The sequence below is a fragment of the Schistocerca piceifrons genome, chromosome 1 (genome assembly GCF_021461385.2).
Source record: "Schistocerca piceifrons isolate TAMUIC-IGC-003096 chromosome 1, iqSchPice1.1, whole genome shotgun sequence".
Lineage (NCBI taxonomy): Eukaryota > Metazoa > Arthropoda > Insecta > Orthoptera > Acrididae > Schistocerca > Schistocerca piceifrons.
In genome coordinates, this window is record NC_060138.1 from 1,165,472,266 (window position 1) to 1,165,485,543 (window position 13,278).

Consider the following 13,278-nt stretch of genomic DNA (forward strand, 5'->3'; position numbering starts at 1 on the left):
AGGCCTCAGGATGCGTCCTATCAACCGATCCCTTCTTTTAGTCAAGTCGAGCCAAATTTCTTTTTTCCTCATTGTGATTCAGTAACTCCTCATTAGATACTCGATCTACCCATCTAATCATCAGCATTCTTCTGTAGTGCCATATTTCAAATGCTTCTGGTCTTGTCTGAACTGTTTTTTGTTAAAGTTTCAGTTCCATACAATGCTACAAGTGACACACTTACCTTCCAAGAGGACTTTCTAACAATTAAATTGATACTAGATTCTGATAAATTACTCTCTTTCAGCAGTGATGTATTTTTTATGCTGCCAGTCTACATTTTATATCATCTCTACTTCAACCTTCATCAGTTATTTTGATGCCCAAACAGCAAACCTCATCTACCACATTTAGTGTCTCATTTACTGATCTAATTCACTCATCAACATCTCATTTAATTCAACTTCATTCTATTACCCTTCTTTTATTTGTGTTGATGTTCACTTGAGAATCTTTAGAAACACTGTCCATTCCTTTTATCCATTTTAGTTGGAGAGCACTGCAGCTCTCTTTGTAAATTACACTGTGTACACACTCTTCGTAAATTACACAGCCACAATTAGCTGGTTGCAATACAGTATAACTCTGCTTTTACTTTACTGGGTTAACATTTTCCCACTGTTTGACATTTTTTCATCACTCCCATCACATTTCCTATGCCCACAACGTTAATTTGCACCCGATTTTGCATTAAAATATTTATACTTTTTCCATGATTTATGCTTTATGAAAAAATGTTCGTGGAGAAAAAACTGACGTAATTGATGTAAAATGATGCTGGCATGATGTTGGTCATCAAGTAATGTTTAAAATGTTACATGGTTAAATTTCTTGGCATCAGGGCACTTGACTCAGCGGATCCAAACCGGTAAATGTGTTAAAGTTTGGACAGTTCATGCCACATTTCCTGCCGCTCCCAAGTTCTAACCGGTGTAGTGGCTGATGGGACGGACTAGGTTCATTCAAATAAAGATATCACAACCATTTCCAAACTGTCTCTACTGCCCATGCATAGCTTCATGATTGTTGTGATCATCATGACACCTTTGTCGAACCACATCTAGCATATTTCATCATTTGGCAACATGTAGCGCTAGTTGATACTGCCACTGATTTTGCGTTACTCAAATGTGTTTGGTTTAAAGAGCTCTTAATTGGAGTAGTTGGCATCAGAGCTGACATTTTGGACATGAAACATATTAAATTACAGTAGAGCAGTGGCCGTTCTGATCTGCCCATCTCTTCAGACAGGAATTGAAACTTCAGTGTGGCGGACAGTTATAACTCTACTGCTTTTCCTACACATGCATAGGAGGGACAAGCCAGCTACATATTTTTTCATGAGTTTTGAGAATTTATTCCATTGCCAAGTGCAATATTTACATACTTTTTTTTGTGATGTTTCACAAACACAAAAACAATGCGAGTGATAGTTTGCATATATGTGGTTTTCTACATAACTGAGGATGCACAGGAAAAATATATCTAAAAGTAAAGATGATGTGACTTACCAAATGAAAGTGCTGGCAGGTCGACAGACACACAAACATACACACAAAATTCAAGCTTTCGCAACAAACTGTTGCCTCATCAGGAAAGAGGGAAGGAGAGGGAAAGACGAAAGGATGTGGGTTTTAAGGGAGAGGGTAAGGAGTCATTCCAATCCCGGGAGTGGAAAGACTTACCTTAGGGGGAAAAAAGGACGGGTATACACTCGCGCACACACACACATATCCATCCACACATATACAGACACAAGCAGACATATTTAAAGACAAAGAGTTTGGGCAGAGATGTCAGTCGCAGCAGAAGTGCAGAGGCAAAGATGTTGTTGAATGACAGGTGAGGTATGAGTGGCGGCAACTTGAAATTAGCGGAGATTGAGGCCTGGTGGATAACGGGAAGAGAGGATATATTGAAGAGCAAGTTCCCATCTCCGGAGTTCAGATAGGTTGGTGTTAGTGGGAAGTATCCAGATAACCCGGACGGTGTAACACTGCGCCAAGATGTGCTGGCCGTGCACCAAGGCATGTTTAGCCACAGGGTGATCCTCATTACCAACAAACACTGTCTGCCTGTGTCCATTCATGCGAATGGACAGTTTGTTGCTGGTCATTCCCACATAGAATGCGTCACAGTGTAGGCAGGTCAGTTGGTAGATCACGTGGGTGCTTTCACATGTGGCTCTACCTTTGATCGTGTACACCTTCCGGGTTACAGGACTGGAGTAGGTGGTGGTGGGAGGGTGCATGGGACATTACCTTCCAGGAATTTCTGACTTCCAGCCTTGCCTCTCAATCCTTGTTAAAAAACCTTAATCCTACTCCCAACATCACCACTGCTGAAGCCCAGGCTATCCGTGATCTGAAGGCTGACCGGTCCATCGTCATTCTCCCGGCAGACAAGGGTTCCACGACCGTGGTACTTGATCGTCGGGAGTATGTGGCTGAGGGACTACGTCAGCTTTCAGACAACACCACATACAAAGTTTGCCAAGGTAATCCCATTCCTGATGTCCAGGCGGAGCTTCAAGGAATCCTCAGAACCTTAGGCCCCCTACAAAACCTTTCACCTGACTTCATCAACCTCCTGACCCCACCGACACCCCGCACCCCTACCTTCTACCTTCTTCCTAAAATTCACAAACCCAATCATCCCGGCCGCCCCATTGTAGCTGGTTACCAAGCCCCCACAGAACGTATCTCTGCCTACGTAGATCAACACCTTCAACCCATTACATGCAGTCTCCCATCCTTCATCAAAGACACCAACCACTTTCTCGAACGCCTGGAATCCTTACCCAATCCGTTACCCCCGGAAACCATCCTTGTAACCATTGATGCCACTTCCTTGTACACAAATATTCCGCACGTCCAGGGCCTCGCTGCGATGGAGCACTTCCTTTCACGCCGATCACCTGCCACCCTACCTAAAACCTCTTTCCACATTACTTTAGCCAGCTTCATCCTGACCCACAACTTCTTCACTTTTGAAGGCCAGACATACCAACAATTAAAGGGAACAGCCATGGGTACCAGGATGGCCCCCTCGTACGACAACCTTTCACATTTTCTTTCTTTGCTTAGTGCTAGCTTGCCATATGAACTTGTGATATCAGAGAGCTTCTTCTTTCTTCTCTAAATGTCTCTCTAATTTTCCTTTAAGTAGCCTCTGTCTTTCCCATAGTTACGCATGCTTCTACAGCCTTGTGTTTGTCCTCTAGCCATAACTGCTTAGCCATTTTGCACTTCACCTTAAATCTTGCTTTTTAGACACCTGTATTGCCTTTTGCCACTTTCATTTACCGGAATTTTTATATTTTCTCCTTTCATCAGTTAAATTCAATACCTCTTATGTTATAAAAGACTTTTTACTAGCCCTAATCTTTTTATCTGTTTTATCTTCTACTGCCTTCACAATCTCACCTCTCAAATTCATAATTTATTGTATCCCTTTCTCCTGCTTCAGTCAATCATTGCCTAATGCTCTCTTTGAAGCTCAGAACCACCTATGTTTCTTTCAAATTATCTAGGTCCCATTCCTTTAATTTCCTACCTTTTTCAAATTCTTCACTTTTACTCTGTTTAGGGATGTGGAATAAATTAGATATACAATAACAGAAGAGAAGCAGATTTTATAAACTAAATCTATATGCTGTATTAACAAGATACTATCATTATCGTGCTTCAATTTGATGTGATTTGTGGAGGGAGATGAAAACGACAGTGGTCTTGCCCACACAAAAACTGAGTTTATTTTGAGGTTTCACTCCCTGTGTTTCTTGTAAAGCCAAGTGGTACCCTGAAAAAGTAGTAAGAGACCCTAATTAGTTCCTTGTTAGACAAGATTCCTTTGGGAGTTAATCACCCGAATATTCTGTCTTTTGCTCTCCAACGCTTTGCATTGGAAGATTAAGTGTGGTTTGGTTTCATCCTCCTCACTGCATAGCCTAAACTTATGGGCCGCTTATCATGTGTAGATGTTTCTTAAAGTTCCCATGGCTATTTGTAAGTCCTACCATAAGTTTAATCTGTCTCTTGTACAACTACATGATTACAGAACTTCTCTTGAAACATGACTCCAGCATCATTAGCTTGCATGTGTTTGGTTTTGGATCATATGCCAATATTCTATGTGCAACCTTCTGATCCAGTTACATAGTTTTGATTTTATCATCATCTTAATGGTGGTTAGAACAGGTTCCAGTCCATTAAATGGAGTCACACCACCTATCTTGGCCATCCAGCTAGTCATTGCCACCAATTCCTGAGTGGCCAGAGACCCACAGCAGGTTTACACTGTTCCTTTCCTCTAATCTCACAAGGGCGTCATGACATATTCCAACAATCTTTCGTCTCATTGCAGGGGCTGATAGAGATTTCACAAGTGCTTGACTCTGAACAATTGTATATGTTATGACTCTTGTCCCACCTATGCAAATCCTCCTCCACACACACTCTGAAAGTGGATATTGCTGCCTGGAATGCTGTGGCCAGCTTACCTTGAGAGATTGCTCTCTGTAGTCTAAGCTGTACCCCGTATAGCCCACTGAACTGTGCCATTGTTAATTCTTCCACTGCTCCCTTCTTTCAGTTGTTACATTGAAAGATTCATTGAAGCAACTGGATGTTATTGTACGGTCAGCTGGTATTTCCCTGGCTGTCCGTACATTTATCACACTCATTACATCGGTGTGAGATTCTGGATATCTTAAAGGTATCAGTTATTTCTAGTTTTTAACCTCTCTTCCCCTGCCAGTGCTTCCCTTGTAACTAAAAGGTGTAATGGGGACATGTCCAGCGTAGTCTCCATCCCAGCTGCTAATTCCACTCATTATGGGTAAGGAAGCCAAGCTGCTACTTTACCAAGCTCCTTCTGTTCAACTTCATTCCATCATACTGTAGGCTCATAAATTATCACAAGTCTTATTACAGTGGTGTATATCAGTACATAATCTTGGGGTTTCGACCCCAAGAATACCTTTTGCCTTGGAACACACATTCTTCATGTGAAGCGTCTGTAATAATTTTGCATTTGAGGTTACCCTTAGATACCTCACTACCACCTCTACTGGAAGAGTTTCATTGAGAAACTTGGAGATTTTAGTACATGTGCTGGATATATACAACAACAGTTTTGTTGGGACTGACACCTATATCCTGTTTTCTGCACCAGTTTTGCACAGTATTACTATGACTAAATGGCCTATGTATTCTCTGCAAAAGCAGCATCTAGTATTTCACCCCTCAATGAGTTCATTCATCACTAGGTTCCAAAGTAGCGGGAACAAAACTCATCCTTGTGGAAACCTTATGGTGATGTTGATCACCGGTGGCTTCTACCTTTCTTCTACATACCAGCAATATTAGAAAATGGATAGATGGCTACTCACCATAAAGACGACCCATTGAGTTTCAGATGGGCACAATGAAAGACTGTTACATAACACAATTTTTTGGCCAAAGCGTTCTTCAGACACACACACACACACACACACACACACACACACACACACACACACACACACACTCTGACACCTCATGAAGGCCACTACCAAAGGCAGCTCCAGCTGGAATGTGACTGTCATGTGAATAGCAATCTGGGATGGGGCTGGAAAGGAGGAGGGATAACAGTTTACAGATGGAGGGAGAGAAGAGTGCTGTCTGACTGGGTGTGTAAGGGTAGAGCGCGGCCCAATGAGGCTGCAAGATGCAGTGTTGGGAGGTGTGGTGTGTGGGGAATAAATGAGAAGTAGAAAAGGAGAGGACCAGGGAAGGGGAAAGATGGGTGGGTGCATTGGGCGGCACACAATGATTGTTGGGGACATGTAAGGACAGGAGGTGATAAGGCAAAGGGGGGTGGAAACTATTGAGTGGAAGGTGTGAGGACAGTAGGTTACCATAGGTAGGGGCCAGGGTAATTTTGCAAGTGGAAAGTTTTGTGAAACAGCCATTGAAACCAAGTGTGTTATATTTAGCTGCATGTTGTTGAACAGGGTGATCTACTTCACTCTTAGCCTCAGTTTGTTGGTGACTGTTCATCTTGGTGGACAGTTGATTGGTAGCCATACCAAAATAAAAAGCTGTGCTATGTTTGCAGCAGAGCTGCTATACAATGTGACTGCTTTCACAGGTGGCTCTGGCCTGTGATGGTGTAAGATAAGCCTGTGACAGGACCGAAATAGGAAGTGCTGGGTGAGTGGATTGGACAGGTCTTCCTCCTGGGTCTTCCACATGCGCATGATCCCTGTGGCAAAGCGTTGCGATTGGGAGTGCTGTAAGGATGGACTAGGATGTTGCGGAGATTGCGTGGGTGACAGAACGTCTCTTTAGGAGGGGTGGGATCTTGACTTGGCTGTCCCTCATATTTCAGGGCATGAGGATATTTAATCCAAGCCCTGACGAAGGATATGGTTCATCGGCTCCAAGGTAGTGTTAGGTGATGAAGGGGGCACTCTTTCTTAGCTGGTTCTTGGGGGTGATAGAAGGATTTAGAGTGAGTGGTTAAATGGCATGGGAAAACTGTTTGCGAACTAGTCCGGAGGTTAGTGCCTGTCTGTGAAGGCCTTGGTGAGACTTCCAGCATAGTGGGAAAGAGAGTACTTGTCACTGAACATACGCTGTCCCTGGGTTGCCAGGCTCTAAGGGAGGAATTTTTTGGTGTGAAGGCCTGGCAGCTGCCAAAATGCGAGCACTGTTGGTGGTTGATGGCGTTAATGTGGGCAGAGGTGTGGATGGAACCATCCGAGAGGAGAAGGTCAATGCCAAGAAAGTTGGCACACTGGTTTGAGAAGGACTAGGTGAAGCTGATGGGAGAGAAGGCGTTGAGGTTGTGGAGGAATGAAGGTAGGGTGTGTTGGCCCTGAGTCCAGATCATGAAGGAACCATAATTGAATATGAACCAGACCAGGGGTTTATGGAGGCTAAGAAGGTTTCCTCTAGATGGTCCATAAACAAGTTGGGTGCCATGTGGATGCTCGTTGCTGTGCTGCTGATTTGTTTGTATACCTTCTTATCAAAGGAGTAGTAGTTATGTGCTAGGTTAAAGTTATTTAGTTGTATAAGGAATAAGATGGTGGCTTTGAAGTCTTAAGAACGTTGGGAGAGGTAGTGTTACATTGCGGAAAACCGTGGGCATGAGGGATGTTGGTGTATAGGAAAGTGGTGTCAACAGTGACCAGTAGGCAACCAGGAGGTAAAGGGGTGTGTTTGTTGGAGAGTCACTGAAGGAAATCATTGGTTTCTTTGACGTGAGAGTCTGGATTATGGGCAGTTGGTTGGAGTTGTTGGTCATTGAGGGCTGAAATACTTTTCGTTTTATTGGCAGGAAGAAATTAGGGAATAAGATCCTGCAACAAAGCATCTTTCCTGTTAATTTAACTAAGTTATGTTTAGCTCATGTAAGCGCAAGTAGTATGTAGCACCATATGGAAAAGCTGGCCCTTGTAGACTTTAGCTTTACTACAACGTGCAGGAGACAGAATGAAATTTTCACTCTGCAGCGGAGTCTGCGCTGATGTAAAACTTCCTGGCAGATTAAAACTGTGTGCCAGACCGAGACTCAATCTTGGGATCTTTGCCTTCCAAACTTCACAGAAGCTCTCTTGCGGAACTTTCATAACTAGCAAAAGATACATTGGTGCAGTATTTAAGTTTCAAAAAGGCTTCCTTCGAATCAAGTACATTAGGAAGGCAAACGAGGAGTCAATAAGATCATGCTTTCTGAATAAAACTTGAAATTAAAAAATGAAAGAAATCAGTCAAATATTTTATGAAATGATTTGTGTAAAAGAAATAAGTAGATCTGAGAAACGTTCTATGTGCCTTTGAATGATGCTCGAAATCACAAACAGAAAATGAGGTGCACCAAACGTTTCCCTAATATTTTTTGTTTCATACTTTTAGACAAATCATTACACGAAAGTTAGACATCCTTTTCAAAAATTTTGTAAGCTTTACTTTTACAGCCTATTTAGAGTAATTGAAACACTTGGCCTTAACGTTGACTGCTGATGAATTACGCTCGCAACATCAAATATATGTAAAATTTCATGGTTCATTGTAATCATTAGAAATTAAATGTGTGTGATGTACTGGGATAGGTGTGAAGATCAAGTTCTTTGGCAAGACCTTAAAAATATACTTATTGATGCAGTGTAAAAGTATACATGAAACATAGTATACAGAATTGTAACTGAGCCAGTAAAAATATAAGGATGTCCCAGAATCAAACCCCAGATGTTTTCCTAACACTCATGAACTGTACACACTACCCATACACCACAACTAGCTTTCATTCATTTGCATCAATCTGTATACTTATGATTGTATTTTGCGTAGTTAGTCATGTGGTAGTCATTCCTCCGCATTTATTGGCTGTTAAAAGTTCTTGATCATGTAATAAGACATTCGTATTTAATTTATTGATGAGATAGGCGAATGCTCCTCTGCTCATTCACGTCTATTCGAAGAATTTGTCTGGTAATCTTCGTAGTTGATGATAATTATGAAATTCTCCATGGAGATTCATCCCTTTGTAAATTCCGTGCACAGCATTCCTTTTCGCTTTCTTTTCTTAAATGAACCTAATTCTGTAGCCTACTCTCTAGCTGCAGTATTCTACATATTAGGGACGCCGTTTTATAGAAACAGCTGGCTGGCTCTAAGCAGGCATCTGGTAGCGCGACATGGTCGCTCACACGCAGGACACCCAAGCTTTTCACCCAATGCTGCTGCTTGTCACGTATCCAGGATTCGCTCGCTTCTGTCGCTCACATAGGACATGGCTTAAGACTGTGAGGCTGGTCAATCTGCCCTCCTTTCTTCCAAAGACATTAGAAAAACTGGTTAATGTACACGTTAGGGAAGAGAGGTTAACTGAGGTTCCTCAGCATGTAAACCAACACACACGCCAACCAGGCAAATCACATGAATAACTTTAGATTGATTGACTTCTTTCTTTCTCCTTTTTTTTTGGGGGGGGGGGGGGGGGTTATGGGACTAACAGTGAGGTTATCAGTCCTGCGATTCAAAAGTTACCCATGTAAGATAAAGGTATCTGAAGGTATCTGCTAAAAGTGGGCAGATCCTGTCAGAGGGGTCAAACTATAAAGCTAGGAAGCTAAAAACAAACACAGTAGAAGCCATAAAAGGGTAGACCAAATCTAAAAATTGGGTAAACAGAGGGGAGGGGTAAAGGAGGGGTCTTTGAAAGGGGGAGTGGTCAAGGGTCCCAGGCCAGAAACATGAAGAGAGGCTCCAACACAACCACCCTGCCCCTACTCCAGGAGTAGAGCAAAACCTTATAACTGAAAACAAAAACCACTTTCATATAGGAAATTGAGGACCAGTCCAACTATCTGTGAATCATCTGCTAACATTAAAGACAAGGAACCTGGAAGGCTGTACTTAGTGTGAAGGGCGAAAATAAGGGGACATTCCACCAACTTACAGTCTACCGTCTGTCTGACTCCACAGCCACAATGGGGGGAGAGGGGGCGTCGTTAGGCAAGAGAAAACAATTGGTAAGCCTAGTATGACCAATACGTAGGCAGTGGACTCCTTCCAAGAGGAATGGAAGGAAGAGCGTCAAACTGCAGTAGTCTGCTTGATTGTGTGGAGTTTATTACTGAGAGCAGTAGTGCATCAGATGTAATTTTACTTTTGGGCAAAGAGAGATTTGATGTGTATCTGCATATCTGCACCTGGAATTGTGAAGTATCTGCCTGTCTAGCCAAATGGTCAGCCTGTTTATTCCCTGGGATGCCCATGACTTGGGACCCAGAGAAAAACAAATGAGCAGTTGGCACGGCCATGGGCAGAGAGGAGGTCATGGATAGCAGAGACCAAAAGGTCACAAGAGTAGCATCAATCTACAGCCTACAGCCTGCAGGCTGCTCATTGAGTTGGTACATATTAAAACACTGGAGGGAGGCCTGAGTAACAAAATGGAGGCCCCTGTTAATGGATAGCAGCTCTGCTGTGAACACACTACATGATCACGGCAGTAAATGGTGTTCCATGCCAGTAGGAGACATAAAAGCAAATCCCATGTTATCTATCATTTTAGAACATGGTAGCATCCTGCAACTCTTCAAGGATGGTATGAACAAGATGCCAGAATATCATAGGGGCGACAGAGAACTTAGGACCCTGGAACAGGTTGGTTCTAATCCATGGTATAGGTGGGAGGGAATACACAGGGCACATTCCAGCGAATGGAGATGGAGATCCCGACAGGGGGAGAGAGATGCATTCCAATCGGCAATCCCACTGGAGGGCGGGTCTCAGGAGTGAGACGTCCCTCGATTGTAAAGAGGACAGGGTACATTGGATTTCAGGGAATCGCCAAATGGCGACTGCATAAGACATCTGGAGGTGGCTCCGTCATATTTGTAGAGGGAGGAACCCCATTTCCACAATGAGACTGTGGACAGGATTAGCAAAAAAGACACAGATAGCCAGACGCACCTAGTAAAAATGAGAGGGTGAAGTGGTTTCATAGTGAAGGAGCTGCTGAGACAAAAACCTAACAACCATGATCTAGTCTGGGCATAACCAGAGCATGATAAAGATGGAGAAGAATGGCATTGTCTGCACCTCAAGATGTGGGGGCAACGAGGCAGACAGCATTAAGCTTCTGCATGCAGGTAGTCTTCACGTGGTGAATATGGGACAGCCACATATTATTTTTATCAAAAATAAGGCCCACGAAACGGGACTGTGCTACAACATCGAGGCCCTGGTTGCCTAAATAAAGTAGTGGATCAGGGTGTACTGTGGATCGATGCCAAAAATGCATAGCGTGAATTTTGGAGAGAGAAAACTGGAAGCCATGGGAGATGGCCCATCAGATGGTGCCTTAGAGGTGGTGTCAGCAAATGCTACCGAGTGGGAGCTGCATCAGATGCAAAAATTGATACATAACAATGGTGGGGCAACCAGAGGCCCAACAGACATTACAAGCCCATTGATGGTGACAAGGAAGAGTGTGACACTTAACACAGAAGGCTGTAGGATACCATTCTCATGGATGTGAGGGGTGCTGAGTGAAATACCAACTCTAATCTGGAACAGCTAGTGGAATAGAAACTCGCGGATAAAAATATGATGTGGGCCACAAAAGCCCCAGTCATAAAGGGTAACTAAATGTAATGGCATCAGGCCATGTCATATGCCTTATATAGGTCTAAGAAGACTTCGACAAGGTGTTTGCAATTAGAAAAAGCCTGTCAGATTGCTATTTCCAATCTGAGTACATGGTCAGTTATAGATCATTCTTCCCAGAAGCCACTCTGATATGGGGACGGAAGGCTCTGAGGTTCAAGTGCCCAAGATAACTGGAATCTAACCATCATCTTGAGCAATTTACAAAGTACATTGGTCAGGCTAATCAGTCGGTAGCTGTCGAGAAACGTTGGGTTCTTCCCGGGCTTATGTACAAGGATAACTATGCTGTCTTGCCATTGCTAGGAGAAGATATCCATGGGCCAAATGTGGTTGAAGACCCAGAGTAGATGTTGCCTCTGGGTAACATCCAAATGTTGAATCATCTGGATTGTGTATGGAATCCAGGCCTGGGGCCTTATCTGAAGAGGAAAGAGCCTGCAAGAATTCCCGTTCAGTGAAGGATTCATTATATTCTTCAACTTGGTGGAGGTTGAAACAGAGGGGAGTTTCTTCAACTCATCATCTCTGCCAGAGAAAGGTATCAGAATATGAAGACGATGCCGATGCTGTCACAAAGTGTGCCATGAAGTGTTCTGCAAGGACCGATCGGTTAGTACACGGAGCACCCTGATGGATAAAACCCCGGGCGGTTGATTATTGCTGGTGGCCCAGAAGAGGTACAGATCTTGGATCACACCTGAGATGAAGAGGCAAATGCCTCTAGCTAGGAAACAGTGCTCCCATCATTCCTTTATAACCTGCTTTATAAGACAGTGAGCCTTAGCATGGAGGCACTTAAAAGCAATAAGGTTGGTTTGTGAAGGGTGTTATTTAAATCATTGCTGTGCCCATAGGTGGTCCTGGATAGCAACTACTACATCCTTGGTCCATCACAGTCTCCACTGTCACCAAGTTCATCATGGGGTGACCAATGTAGTGAATCCATGAGAGTATGAGAGGAGATCATGAGATCAACAGCAAAAAAAAAGGTGCCATAAGCAACACTGTTGTTGAGGAAACACAAATTTGAAGTCTGCAATAAGTTGGTCAATTAGAAGACCACTACCTGTCAAAGTGGCACTCACTTGAAAGGGGTGGTGTGCATTGAAATCCCCTCAGAGGAGGTATGTGGCTGGGAGATTTTGTATTAAGATAGCCAGTTCAACATGACTAAGTGGCCTACCTGGATAGATGTAGACATTGCAAATGGTGACTGCTGGGGTCATTCACATGTGTACTGCTATTGCTTTTGGGTTGGTACGTATGGAGATCCAGTCACTAATGACATTGGTGGTAAACCAAGGTGCAGATCGCACCAGATGCTATCTTGGGTCTGGCACAGTTCTGACAGAACACTCAGTAGCAACAAAATTAGGAGAGTAGTCATCACAGAAGTGTATTTTTGAATAGCAAGATAGAACACAGAATAAGAGAAACAAGTTGTATTTCCAGTAGGTGACAGCAATATCTGTTGCAATTCCACTGGATTATCGTGTGGTTGGAGTCCAGGTTAGACATAAAGGAGCCCAAGTGGTAGTCACTGATGAGGATGGGGTGATAACCATAAAAACTGGGTCTGATTTGGAGTCAGAAGAAGGGTGACGAAGTCCCCCAGGATGCCAGTGAAGCCTCATCCTTGGACTTGTGCTGCTACTTCTTCTCCATCGGAGGGATGGAAGAGGTGTTATCATTAAGGCAACAGGTGGCAGTGATGTCTGGATTGAATAGACCGCGAGCAGTTTTGGGCCTCTCAGAGCATAGGTCCCTTGTCCAACACAAAGGTGCAGGCTCCTTATCTTGAGGTCGCTGGGGCGGGGCGTTCAGAGACAGGGCTCTGTCCCTAGCACGAGCCAGAGAAGAGGATTTCTCCTCTGTCTGAAGAGGAGGAGGAGGAGCAGTTGCTTGAGGGGAAGAGATAGGAGCCATTGGCAGAGGGGGGGGGGGGGCAGTGGGGGTAAGGAGGAAGTGGGAGGAAGGGAAGATGTAACTGGGGCAAAGGTAGGTGAAAGATTCAGAGGGAAGTTTGTCAAACTTCTTCGAGGCCTCAACGTTGCTGAGATGGTGAAAGAT

At 43.7% G+C, this 13,278-nt stretch overlaps 1 protein-coding gene across 3 annotated transcripts in view; it reads left to right on the forward strand.

The window, feature by feature from the left end:
* The window catches only part of LOC124781406 (rab GTPase-binding effector protein 1), a 200,779-nt gene that overhangs the window by 117,237 nt on the left and 70,264 nt on the right, over nt 1–13,278 (forward strand). The window lies entirely within an intron of this gene.